Here is a 13,478-nt window from a genome sequence, read left to right as displayed (position 1 = left end):
GCCCTATTCTTTTTTTTTTTTTAAGATTTTATTTATTTATTTGACAGAGAGAGACAGCAAAAGAGGGAACACAAGCAAGGGGAGTGTGAGAGGGAGAAGCAGGCTTCCCACTGAGCAAGGAGCCCGATGCAGGGAGCCCGATGCGGGGAGTCCAATGAGGGGCTCGATCCCAGGACCCTGGGATCATGACCTGAGCCAAAGGCACGCTTAACGGCTGAGCCACCCAGGCAGCCCCTATTCTTTTTTTACTTTTCAGAGTCTCTGGGTAGCTGCTTCTTGTCCTTTGATCAGAGTTTGTATTTGTATTCAATGGGAGACGTAAAGTTAAACATATAGTTCGATTACGTGTATGTAAAAAATGTATGTGATTGTTCATAAAACTTTTTTTTAAAAGACCAGAAGGTCAAAATTATCATCTTGGTGATTTTGGACTGGTGAGATTATGGTTTCTTCCCTCATTTTCTATTTTTTAAATGCTTTATGACACACCTTTCTCAACTTTTCATATTTAATTCTGTTTCTTCCTAATCTTTGGTTAGCTACGTCTTTGCTGAAGGAGCATGTAGTTTGCAACCATTAGAAACCATTAAACTCTGTATCAGCTAGATTGCTTTCAGCTTCAAGAAACGGAAGTCACCAACTCAGTAACTTAAACAATAACAAAAATATTTTCTCCCATAATACAGAATCCACAGGAAGGTAGTTGGAGGGTTGGTTGACTCTACAGCTTTGTCTTATCACCTGCCATCCCGAAGTTTGCCTTTGGCTTCAGGCTGAGTTCCTTCATGGCTGCACAACAGCTGCAGCAGTTCCAGACATCTCGTCTAGACACAACAACATCTAGAGGCTGAAAATAGGTCATCCCTTTCTTTGAATTAGTATTTGATTTGACTGCAAATGACAGAAAACCCAGAGCAACAGTGGCTCAGATGTGGCTTTTTTGTTCTTCCTGACATGGTCTCCATTTCCAAGGTCATCCACCAACCCAAGTGGTTATTTTATCTCCAGCTATCACATCCACCTTTCCCCTAGCAGAATAAAGGAAACAAGAAAGAGTAGGTAAAGGGCATATGTCAGTTGTCTAATAAAGAAGATTCTCAGGAGTTGCCACATCACACTTCTGCCTTTATCCTATTGGTCAGAACTTATCAGGCCACAAGGGGCTGCAAAAAGTGGTCAGAAATGTATTCTTTAATCTGGATGCCCATGTGCCCAGCTAGACTTTCTACCACTATGGACTAAGTGAAGCATGTACAGTGAGCAACAAGAAGCAGTCCCTGCCACATTCTCGTACCTCTCAACCACCTTTCTCAGAAGCCACCAGCAGACTTCCCCTTATGCCTTATGGGCCAGAGAAGCATTGCATGCCCCATGCCTGGGCCAATCCTGGCAAAGGAATGGCACCGCCATAATTAGCTTGTATCAATCAAGACTCACCATCTAGATTTAGGGCTGGACATGTCCAACAGACATGGCTTCCAGAAAGACAGCAGACACCTGACAAAAGTCAGAACTCATAAGAGGGAAAAAGGGGCATAGGAAAAAAGGGGCCCAGAGTGGATGTGGTAGGCAAGGTCACCTGCACACCCTTCTGTGTGGAATACAACAACGTCTACATCTCTGATTTTAAGTAATATTGAAGTACCTGTGGTGGTTCTTGTTATAGTTTCATCTCTTCACAGCTCCCCAGATAAATCATGGATTTATTGTGTATTCGTGTGGAGGAGGTGAGAGAAGGGGAGAGGAACAAAGTCCAGTCAAACGCGGTTACTGCCAGCAGCTCCCCCGTTATTCATTTTCTCCTTCTACTTAAGAGTTCATTTGAGGGGCACATGGGGGGCTCATTCGGTTAAGCGTCTGCCTTCAGCTTGGGTCATGATCCCAGGAGCCCTGCGTGGACTCCCTGCTCAGTGGGGAGCCTGCTTCTCCCTCTCCTCCTTGCTCCTGCTCTCTCACTAACTCTCTCTCTCTCAAATAAATCAATCAAATCTTCAATAAAAAGTTCATTTGAATTAAGTTCTGAATATCGAAATTATCTGCATTCAGAAATCGGGATTAGACAAGCTTCCCAGGAGAGATATATCTGTTCCTTACTTAGGGTGAATGAGGAGGATCCCTGAAGAGTATAAAACAGAGAAAACAAGTTGACATTTAGAATTCAGGTCATTTTGATTAGTCACGTGCATTTTTTCCCCCCACACATGACCTTCCTTGGGAGGAAAGATGAAAAAATATGAAAAAAAAAAAAGGATAGAAGGCAATGGCAATGAATGACAGTAGGTGAGGAACAACAAGAGGCCACGTACGTGAGAAGGAAGGGGCTCTGTGCTTCTGCCGCTCGTTTGTTGCTATGGTAATGAAGAAAAATTGGGCTGAGGCTGCTCTATTGGTTGTGTTCTGAATGAGGGACCAAATACGTGCAAGCCGAGTGACAAATTAAGTCTTCCGCAAACCAAAGAGACCGTCTAACTGCATTTCCTCTAAAAATTCAATTTAAGAACGCCTACCTTCTTTGGAACTAATAAAATCTAGAGAGGATTCTGTAGACTTATACAATAATATTGAAGTTTCTTCTTAGGAATTAATAGGGAATGAAAGCGTCTCGATTATAAAATATATGCTCACCATAGAAAAAAATTTAAATCCATAAAAGAACAAAGCAGATTATTAAAAAAAGACACCTGATCTTGTCCGTGAATGTTTCCATGTATAGCTCTTCAGTCTTTTCATTTATATGCTTTTGCCAATTGGGATCACATTTTATTTATTGACTGTTGAATGTTTAATTCCAGTTCTTTGCTGTCTTAGTCAGCTTGGGCTGCTAGAACAAATCACCGTAGACGGGATGGCTTAAACAACAAATATTTATTATTTCTCACCATTCCGGGGGTTGGAAAGTCCAAGGTCAAAAACCTGGCAGACACGGTGTCTGATGCTGCCTTCTCCCTTCTCGTAAGGGCTCCGTCCTCATCACCTAATCACCTTCCAAAAGCTCCACCTCCAAATACCGTAACACTGTGTGTGGATTAGGGCTTTGACATTTGAATTTTGGAAAGACAAACATTCAGTCTGATTACAAATAAGACTGTACACACTGTTACATACAAGATTTCAAGGAAGACATTTTACATACTTTTTTTGCATCTCCATAACATACCTAGAGCTAGTCTTGACACATTTCAGCCATTCAACAGCTAGGAATTCCATTTTGACTAACACCACACATAAGTTTAGGGTGGTCTCTAATTATCTGTTGACTTATCAGTTGGGGTTCCTTTCAACTATTATAGAAGGTACCCTGCAGGGGTCCTGTCCAAGTGGATGGCTGGAGGGTTAGCAAGCCTTCTGCGTGAGGGTCCCGCAAGGTGGCATTTACTTTCCTATGGCTTTTAAAGCTGAGGTTTTGTGCAACTTACCGCCACCTAAGCAGTCAGGATTTGGAGATGCCAGCTCACATAACTAAACTCACAGCAGAGGCGGCCAAATTAATACAAAATTTCTTCTTTTTTTAAAGATTTTATTTATTTATTTGACAGGGAGAGAGACAGCCAGCAAGAGAGGAAACACAGGCAGGGGGAGTGGGAGAGGAAGAAGCAGGCTCCCAGCGGAGGAGCCTGATGTGGGGCTCGATCCCAGAACGCGGGGATCACGCCCTAAGCCAAAGGCAGCCGCTTAACGACTGAGCCACCCAGGTGCCCCATAATACAAAATTTCTAATTGGCAATGAGAAATATAACTGCTAGGAAGATGGTGCATTTTCATCTGCAAAACTGGTACATCTTCTTCTTATAGTCAAACAACTACCACTAACAAAAAACTCAGAGGTCACTAACACACGGAATCAGGTAAAATGTTAGTATGTATGGAGCCTTGTTATTCAGAGGGGTCACTCTCTTTCCTAAACAGTTCATACACTCTATCTCCAGTTCTGGTACCGTCCAATTCACTACCCTTTTCTAAACACAATTTCCAGATCACCTTGTTTGGAATTGTGGGGGTTCCTAATTGCGGGGATATAAGTCACGTATTTACAGACACTGCCTTGGTTTTCTCTCTCAGATGGCTGTGCGTGTTCATTTTATATAGATACAACGGATTTAATTCCTGGGGTAACTGGGTACCTTCTTCATCAGCATGTTCTTTAATGGTCCCTGTTGGCTGGGCATTTTGGTAGAGAGAATTGGAAAGTTTCAGTCTATTTATTAAAATGCTTACAGAATAAAATTTTAAAGGTTATGGATATATGTTGAGAATATCATTTGCTTGCCGAATATTTATTGAATATTTAATGAGAAAAGAGAAGTGGACTGGGGGACATTTGTTGTAACATTTGTTGCTTTGCTTAGTGCTCTTCTATCTTTTGGGAAATAATCCTTCCAAGTAAATGGCCCTCGTCGAGGCTGCCAACCAAGGCAACCTACCGTCTCGGCCACAGGGTTCGGCATGCCATCCAAACCAATCAGAAGCCTTCCACAAGATTTTCCAGTACTTAGGCAAGTGGGTGGTAGAAGGAAGCAGACAGTTCCTCTCCAGGCAATGACCTTGAGAAGACACTATCCTGGACAATGCTCTTATGACTCCCAAATTCGTATCTCTGGCTCTAATCTCTCCGTTATCCTCCAGAATCTTTATAGACATCTCTATCTGAACGTCTCACCGGCCAATGGCCCAGACAGAATTGCTCATTTCCCCCAGCCCCAACTGATCATCCTGCATTGCTGCCAGCGCACCAGCCATCCAAGCCAGAAATCTGGAAGTCATCCTCAACATCTCCCTCTCTCGCGCCCTCAAACACAATCGGTCACTAAACCCTGTTAATTCTACTTTATGAATATTTGCAAATTTCTTCTCTTCTGTTTCCACTGCTGTGGCCTTGGTACAATTCCTTATCACAAGCTCTTAACTGGTCTTCTTGCCACCAGCCTGAAAAACCTCCACTCTGTTCCATTCTGTTCCCACGCTCACCCTCACGCTGGGTAGAATGAGCTTCTTCCTTTAGCACTTTAGGGCATGCTTCTGCTCCCACTGCAGCCCTTCTCTGGACACACCCCTGCCTTCCAGCCACACTGAGCAGCCCCACCTGCCTAAACTGTATTCTCTTCCCTGCTCTAGGCTGCTCAATTTGCTTAACATACTCCCCAGCCCCTTTTTTAGTGGCTAACTTCCGTTTATGGTGTAAGGTGGAAATTGGATCCTGCTGCTCCACATATCCTTTGGTGATAGTTTTCCCCTGTGCCCGCCTGGCTGGGCTCCTCCAAACATGCTGTCACAGCACTGTGGTTTATGCTAGTGGAGGACTCTTTGCCCTATGCTGTGAAAACACATCTATTTGTCTCTTTCCCTACCAAACTGCAAGTTCTTTGAGGAAAGAGATTGGGTCTTTTTCAAATTTGTATTCCATTCTCTGGTTTGTAGTCAGACACATAGTAGACCCTTAATACATACCTATTGAAGACTAAATACACGAATGGGTAAATCCAGGGAAGGTGTGCCATTAACTTTAGTTCCTTGATTCTGTGAAGCCATTCTCTTCTAGAACAATGACAGTTCTATGAAGCACTGTTAGATCAAGTCTCTTTTGGATACTATATCCTCATGAAAATTTCTTTTGCTATCAAAGCTGGAAAATTTTCTAGATGTCTTCATTTTTACAGATGAAGAAAGTAAGGGAGGTTATATGACACTCGGCACACAGCAGAGCCGCGTTGCGTTAGGATCCTGGTCTCCTCTATCCTGACTTTTTTCCCCCACAGGAAACTGTAATTTCAAATACTTTTGATCTTGTTTCTTTGAGGAATGTGTTGAGTGGTTCTAGCCTCAGGAAATGAACACTCCCACCTTGCAGACAACTGCCAAGAGATGTTTAACTCCTTTCTAAAATGATTTTACTCCATATTTTAGGCAGGAGGGTTAAACAGAGGACCTTCCAACTGAGCTGGCCCTGGCCTCCTCCACACACTTCAAAAATTCCGAGGAAGGGCAAGTCACCTTCTCCTCTCGTCTGGCTGGGAACATGAACACGGTCTCGGAGCTAGGATCCATTTGGTTGGGTAATGCGCCTCCCTGGTAGGTTTTTATAAAAACCATTCTCAGGTCAGTCACGAAACGAAAGCATTTGGTGCTGGAGGTGGTGGGGTGGGTGTTTAGAAAAAAAATGCAAAGCCGAGAGCTGTTTCCATGATCATTTTTCATAATAGTTTCTGCTTCTTTTCAAGCCAAACCTGGTTTTAGTGCCTGCTTCTATTTCCTTTTCTCCCCTAGTCACTCTACGTATCAGCCCCCATCTGTTAAAATGATGTCTCCTGATTTGTCTTCAGTTTATTTCTCTGATTACTATACTTATTGCTTATGGCATTTAAACACGTTTAACAAGTCAGCTTGACTGAGGTGTCCTTTAGTTATAGAACATAACCCAGTTTAAATATTTATTTGAATTGTTGACTTCAAAAGACTGTTGGGTATTTTACATTAATTTTAAAAAGAGGATGTCTTATAGATGGCTAGTCTGTCAAATGATTGCTTTTATTATTTCTCAGGAGTGTTCATATTTCTTGTGATCGCTAAAGATGTTTACTTCCCCGAAGAATAACAGAAAAAAAGCCATAAACCCGAACCCTAAGGGGCAAACTGATGCTGAAGGCTTGCCACCTTACCAAGGCGTTTCTAGGCTCCATTTCGAACCACAGATTGCACAGTGTGTGTACATACGCTGTGGGTGTGTACATATGTATTCACGTACAGATGTATTAAATACAGCCAGCATGCTTGTTGGAGTAGTAGGTCAAAGCACCCTAAGAAACATTCTCCACCAAGGACAGGAATAATTTTGAGCACTGTGGGGAAATTCTGAGGAGGCCTAATTAAAATCATTGCATGAAGAGATACTGCTTATTCATATCAAATATTTATCACAGAATTTGACCTTTCTTTTTTAAAAAAAGGCACTGTAAATGTTTACTAATAAAACCTTAAGAATCCATGTCTTGCTCACCTGCAGTTGAGAAATAACAAAAATTCTAGGTGATATGCCTAAGGTTTGTGATGACACAATAGAGAAGAAATGATTCTGGGACTGATGATGCCCTTGAATTCCATGGAGGCCCTACCTGCCAGGTGGAGGTCTGAGCATCCTCGCGGATTCCTTTCCCCCTGCCTCTCCTTCCCAGCAGCCTCCAAGAAGGCCTGTTCAGGCAGCCTCAAGCTTCCGGTAGGGGGTGCTGTTGTCTAATATAAGGTCAATTCTTCTCAATACAATTTGGTTATCCTTCAGATCATTTCTAACCTTTGCCCTTTCCCAGGATTTAATCTGTTTAAATTGATATGGGTTATTTGCTCTTGAGTTTAATGTGAATTTAATCTTATGTTACTGTCTAATACATTACAGTGCTATTTTGGTTGCTGCCGCTGAACTGATTAGCATTAATTTTCCCCAGAATGTGTTCTGAATACCAGTTAGCCTGTTCAGGAAAATGAATGATAATTTTGTTTTAAAAACAGTGAAATATTTGATCACTTTATAAAAATGTATGGAAGGGAATTTTGAAATGATCAGTTCTGGAATCAAATGAAGACTCTCAGAGGACTTGAAATACTGGCCTTACTATACAAGTTCTGCCTTTAGAACTTTATTTTTCTACTGGTAGAGATGCATTGCATTTGCATTTTTGAGCCTGAGTAATTTTAATTCCATTTTTATTGTACAAACCCAAGAGGAACATTTACTTTGTTTTCATTGATTAGTTATACAATTATTCTTTTCAGATACTACAAGAACCATGAACCATAATATTATATTCCTTGCTAATACATTTGGCAAAAGTATTTACATGAAAACACAATACATAAATGTAATGACTTTCTCAAATGAGTACATTGTTGCCAATCACCTTTATTTTAATACAAGTAAAATTCATTAAATTTTTCTCAATTAGCAAAGCGACTTTTCCAAATGAACTAGTGAAGGAAAAACATTGCCTGTTTTATCCTAACCCAGATGATTGGCCTTTTATTACCAGATGCCTATTTAGGGAGGAGGGAAAAAAAAGGTTTTAATTTTAATACACTGGATGCAATGCTGACTTCTAGGAGATTAGGTATGCTTCTGATACACTTAGCTTCTTTTTGGTTAGTTTCAAAGTAAAAGTTAGATTCAAAAGCAAAAGCCTTTCAAGCAAAGATTCTACCTTCAAGACTCTCTCATGTTGAAAGAAGGAACTTGAAGGCCCAAATGAACAAATCCTTTGAATTGCAAAACTTAATTTAAACAAAAGAATATTGTATTTGTCCCCTTTCACTAAAATGCTTAAATCTCCCCATAAGTCTAATGACCAGATTAAGTCATTTGACACAGACAGTTGAGTTGAGCCTTGTATCTGTAAGTGCAAATATAGAGTCTTGGAAAAAGAATACAATTAACTTTGAATTCACATTTATATAGTATAGATTTCAGATTAATTTAACTGTCTCTAAAATAATTTTTTAATTTTAGTGTTGGCTATTCATTTTATGTGTCGAGTGAAAACATCTTTTTTTTTTTTTTTTCTTAAGAAAAATGACACTTGGGGCGCCTGGGTGGCTCAGTCGTTAAGCGTCTGCCTTCGGCTCAGGGTGTGATCCCTGCGTTCTGGGATCAAGCCCCACATCAGGCTCCTCTGCTGGGAGCCTCCCTCTTCCTCTCCCAGTCCCCCGCTTGTGTTCCCTCTCTCTGTCAAATAAATAAATAAAATCTTTAAAAAAAAAAAAAAAGAAAAGAAAAATGACACTAGCTATGCACACACTGAACAACTCGGAGTATGGGATTTATAAAATCTGTTAGATAGTCCTAATAAAAATGCAAAGACTAAGAAGTTAACTATCCTATGTATTTATGGGGTTCCTGCTCTTAAAATATGTAGTATCATTGAATCTAATTCTTGGAATACCTGTTTAGCATGCTTCAGATGGATTGTAAAATGTTAGTCAAATAATATTTCTAAGGGTATAAGGTTAAGACTGAAAATTCCAATTTCTAATACTGTTCTTCTAGGATAAGGGACAACTAATATAGTCTCTGTCTTGTAAGGAGCTAGAGTAAGGTGTTAAAAATTAAGTCTACATTAATCCTGAGGAAAGTTATCAAAATCTTTCTCTTTCCCTGATATTCCCAATAGCTCTTATGTTGACAGAGGGGTGAAGTCCTAAAAGGAAAAGAAAAAAAGAATCACAGCAATAATTAGGGGTATGTGATATTCTCTAATAAAAGGGACCAGGCTCCTTGGGGAAATGGCTGATTATAGGGCTGAGGGAGAAAGTATTCAAGATGAACTCAGGGGATCCTGTAATGCCAGAGAGTAGGGAAGTACTCAAAACACAAACAGGAAGTGAGGCATAACCAAGGGAAACAGGAGCCAACCTAGAAGAGCTACCAATGGACAAACCTGGAAAACTTGAGGCAACAAAATAAATAAGGCGGGATTAGATCATAATCCAAAGTATAAAATAAATACACAATTGAACAAACACAAATAAAAAAGGGAGAGGGGAATATTTCCAAATGGTTTATAGAGATACTCACCACCCATCTTCATCCTTCACCCCTGATGTGTGGGCTAAGCTTAGTGACTTGCTTCTGAAGAGTAGAGTGTGGGAAGAAGAAATACTAGCTTTACATGGATAAATGTGGCGAATGCTATCTGGCCTATCTCATCATGGTTAATAGCATCAGTGATGTCACACTGATAGCATGTATCCCAGATATGATGTGACAAAAATGACACTCACCTCCCTGGTTTTCCTCCCAAATACCCATAATCCCTAGTCTAACCATGATTATAAACATCAGAAACCCATTGTAGGGACATCCTACAAAATATTTTATCAACATACTTCAAATTAACCAAAGTCATCAAAAACAAGAAAAGTCTGATAAATTGTCACAGACCAGAGGAGGCTAAAAAGACATGTATATAATGTGATATCCTGCAATATGATCCCAGAACAGGGAAAAATTAATGAAACAGAATAACTATGGCGTTTACTTAATAGTAAAGTACTGATGTTAATTCCCTAGTCATGACAAATGAGTCACTATATGATGTTAACAATAGGGGACACTGAATGAGGTGTTATCAGAGAACTCTCTACTATTTTTGCAACTTTTCTATATGTTAAAAGTATTCTAAAATTAAAAGGTTATTAAAAAAAACAAAAGGTATTTAAGATCCTACTTCTGTTACGTAGGTCTTGATAGGTTTGGGGGAAGCTGAGAGTGGGGAAACAGGAAAATGTGACAGAAGGACTAATCATTCCTTTAGACAGCATGTTTTAAATTTTCATACAGAAAAACTGACTTTTTTTTTTAAGAAAAAGCACAAATAATATGTGAAAAATGCTCCCATCTCACACTCCAAATTTTTCACCCTTCTGGATATTAGGGTTCATAATGCAAATTGGGTTTGAAGAAGTCTTGTGTTTTGTATTAAGCTAATGGTTAACATGGCGGATGTGCGTGGCTGTGAATTACAGGTTAGAACTGTGATTCTGACATAACTAGAGGGCATTGGTATCTGATTGCTTTTATTCCGAGGACTCCATTTGCCTCTTGAATGTGTGAGATTCCCACTCCATTGGACTCCAAGTTTTTAAAATTGTCTACCCCCCCTTTTTGGGGGGTCTCCTCCAGTAGTTACTACGAAAAAGGATACATAGAAAACAAATTTTGGGGAACCTGAATCTCTGAACATGTCTCATTTAAGTGATATTTTGATTGAGCTTAGAATGCCAGAATGGAATTATTTTCCCTCAGAATTCTATAGGAAATACTCCATTTTCTTCTAGCTTCTTGTGGTCTCTAGAGAAGTCTTATCTGCTTCTCAATCTTGATTTTTTTTTTTCCGCTTTGGAAACACTGTGAATCTTCTAATTGTCCTCTGAGTTCTGAAGTCTCAAATTTAGGAGCCTATTAATTTACTGGACATTTTCAATGTGGAAATTCACATTCTTCATTTAATCTTGGGAAATTTTTATGAATGTTTTTGTTGGTGATTTCTACCTCATCTTCCCTGTCATCCTATTACTCAGGTATTGGCTCTCCTGTATTTCTCTTAAGCCTACTCCTATATTTTCTATTTGTATTTTAATCTGAGTTCTGGGAGAGTTTCTCAATTTCTCTTCTAATCCATTTATTGAATTTCTCATTTCTGTTATAATACTTTTAATTTCCAAGACTTTTTTTCTTTTACATTTTTCCGGATATTCCTTTGTAATAGAAAGGAATCCCGTTTCATGGATGCAATATCATCTTTTATTTCTCTGAAGATTTTAATGATAGCTTTTTTAGAAAGTTTTCATGTCCCTCTGTAGTCTTTGTTTCCTCCAAGTTGCAACTTACTTGTTTTTTTCGTTCAGTTCATTTTGGACTTTATCTTTTGTGTTGGAAGTCTCCCTCAGATATCTAAGAATCCCTAGCTGCTCGATAGTAATTAAGAATGGCTCACTTAAGAGCTCAGTGGAAGTTCTCTGGTTAGCTTGGGAGGCTTGATGACTACGGTCTCGCTGCAGAGTGACCAGGCTGTTCTGTTTACGAGAACTCCCAGCCAACATAAGTATTTCTCAGTCACTTTTCTTGGTAGGGTCAGATTTCCAAAGAAGAACCTTTATTACTCCTCCCTGAGTTTATAAAGCTGCCCATTTTCTGAAAGCCATGCTGGGAGGCGTGCTGGTAGTAGTTTCAACATTTAGTATGTATACATATTTCACTTCATCCTCCTCTTTTCAATATAGGGTCAACATTAGTAACTGCTCCTAGGCTCCCCTCCCCCCAAGTCCAGAGGCTCTCTTTCTCCTAGCTCTGTAAGGGAATCAGGTACTGGTTTTCCACCAGGTAGAAGGAGGGATGGGACCTAGTTACATCCTTCTACCACTCTTCCTGTTTGCAGTTCATCTTCATACACATTTTCCTAAGTCTCTGAAGCCATCAATTCCTGAGGCTTTAGAAATTCACTGTGCAAAGCATGCTGGGGTTTTTGCTTTCTCACCATTGACTTAAGACTCAACTTTCTCTGGTTTACTAGGTGAGGTGCCTGTTGTTGGCTTTCCAGCTTCCAACATTGTCTTGCTATCATCTTTCCTATCGCCTTTGAGACTTTATAGCTCTTAAAAAAAAAAAAAACCAACAAACAAAACCTCCTCAAAAACATCCTAATATGACACTTTCTATGACTTTTGGTAAGGGCGTCAGAGAAAATATGTATGCTTAACCTGCCATCTTTAGATGGAAGTCCTACATTGAGCACCTACCCGGAACTTGCTACAGGACTTTAGCCTGTTGTTGCCCGGTGGGGATGAGCAGTCCAAGTTGAGCAGGGAATCCAGAAATCTGTATTTAATATGAAATATTGAAATATGATATTATAAATTAAGTACTAACATATTAATATGAAATGGCCCAATATAACATTTTTAAATATTAGCAAGTAGCTAAAAAAATTTTAAACACTGTACAAAGAAAACACAAAAAGTTTGTGAACCAAACTGAATTGTAGATTTCCAACCTATGCCACAGTTTGTTTATCCTGGATTCATTTTTCAAGATTATATAGGGTCGGTCATTCATAATTTTCATGGCAACTGTCACCCTAAATTTTGATGTTAATTTCTGGGGAACGGTAAGCTTGTTAATATGTGAAAAAAGGAGATTTGGATCTACTAAGAAGGGCGCCTAGAAATTCTGTATATTCTTTGCCATGGAGCAACCCTATTTTCTCATATAGAGTTGACCTAACTCCTCGAAACCAACCCGATTTTCTAAGATCCTTCTGATAAAATGGATCCTGTAACACTATCTAGCTGCGTAAAGGATGAAGGTCTTTATCTATTGACAGGAGAAAATTGACAAGATACATTGCTAGGTGAAAAAAGCAAGTTGGAGAAGAGTATGTCTAATATGATACTTTCTGTGGTAAAACAGAGAAAATACAGATGTATTTTTATAGTTGCCTGTACGTGCATGAAGAAAATCTGTAGAGCTACACATAAAATTAAGAATGACCATTGTTAACCTATGGGGTGGGAATGGGCAGATGAGACAACCTGGAAAGGAGGCTTTTGCTTTGTGCCATTTTTTTAGGTATGATATCCCATTTTTGAAAAATTAATTTTTTAAAAGATTTTATTTATTTACTTGAGAGAGAGAGAAAGCAGGTGAGAGAGAGAGAGAGAGAGCGTGAACAGGGTGAGGGGCAGAGGGAGAAGCAGACTCCCTTCTGAGCAGGGAGCCCCATGCGGGGTTCCATCCCAGGATCCTGGGATCATGACCTGAGCCGAAAGTAGACGCTTAATCGACTGAGCCACCTGAAAAATTAAATTTAAAAACATATACTATTTTAATGAGAAATCTGTATCCATCTAACTTAAATTTGAAAAGGTCGTTTTGTTGGCTTACATACTGGAATTTCTGTCAACTCTCAGCTCCTGGGCGTTGGCTGCTCTCTCTTGCAGCA

General features: G+C 39.7%; 1 pseudogene; it reads right to left on the bottom strand.

The window, feature by feature from the left end:
- Nucleotides 1–2,846: 2,846 nt before the first annotated feature.
- The window catches only part of LOC113242312 (60S ribosomal protein L10a-like), a 26,987-nt pseudogene continuing 16,355 nt past the window's right edge, over nt 2,847–13,478 (bottom strand).

The sequence above is a fragment of the Ursus arctos genome, unplaced genomic scaffold (genome assembly GCF_023065955.2).
Source record: "Ursus arctos isolate Adak ecotype North America unplaced genomic scaffold, UrsArc2.0 scaffold_25, whole genome shotgun sequence".
In the NCBI taxonomy this organism is placed as follows: Eukaryota; Metazoa; Chordata; class Mammalia; order Carnivora; family Ursidae; genus Ursus; species Ursus arctos.
Note: the sequence above shows the minus strand (reverse complement) of the source record. Positions and strands in the feature narration are given on the sequence as shown.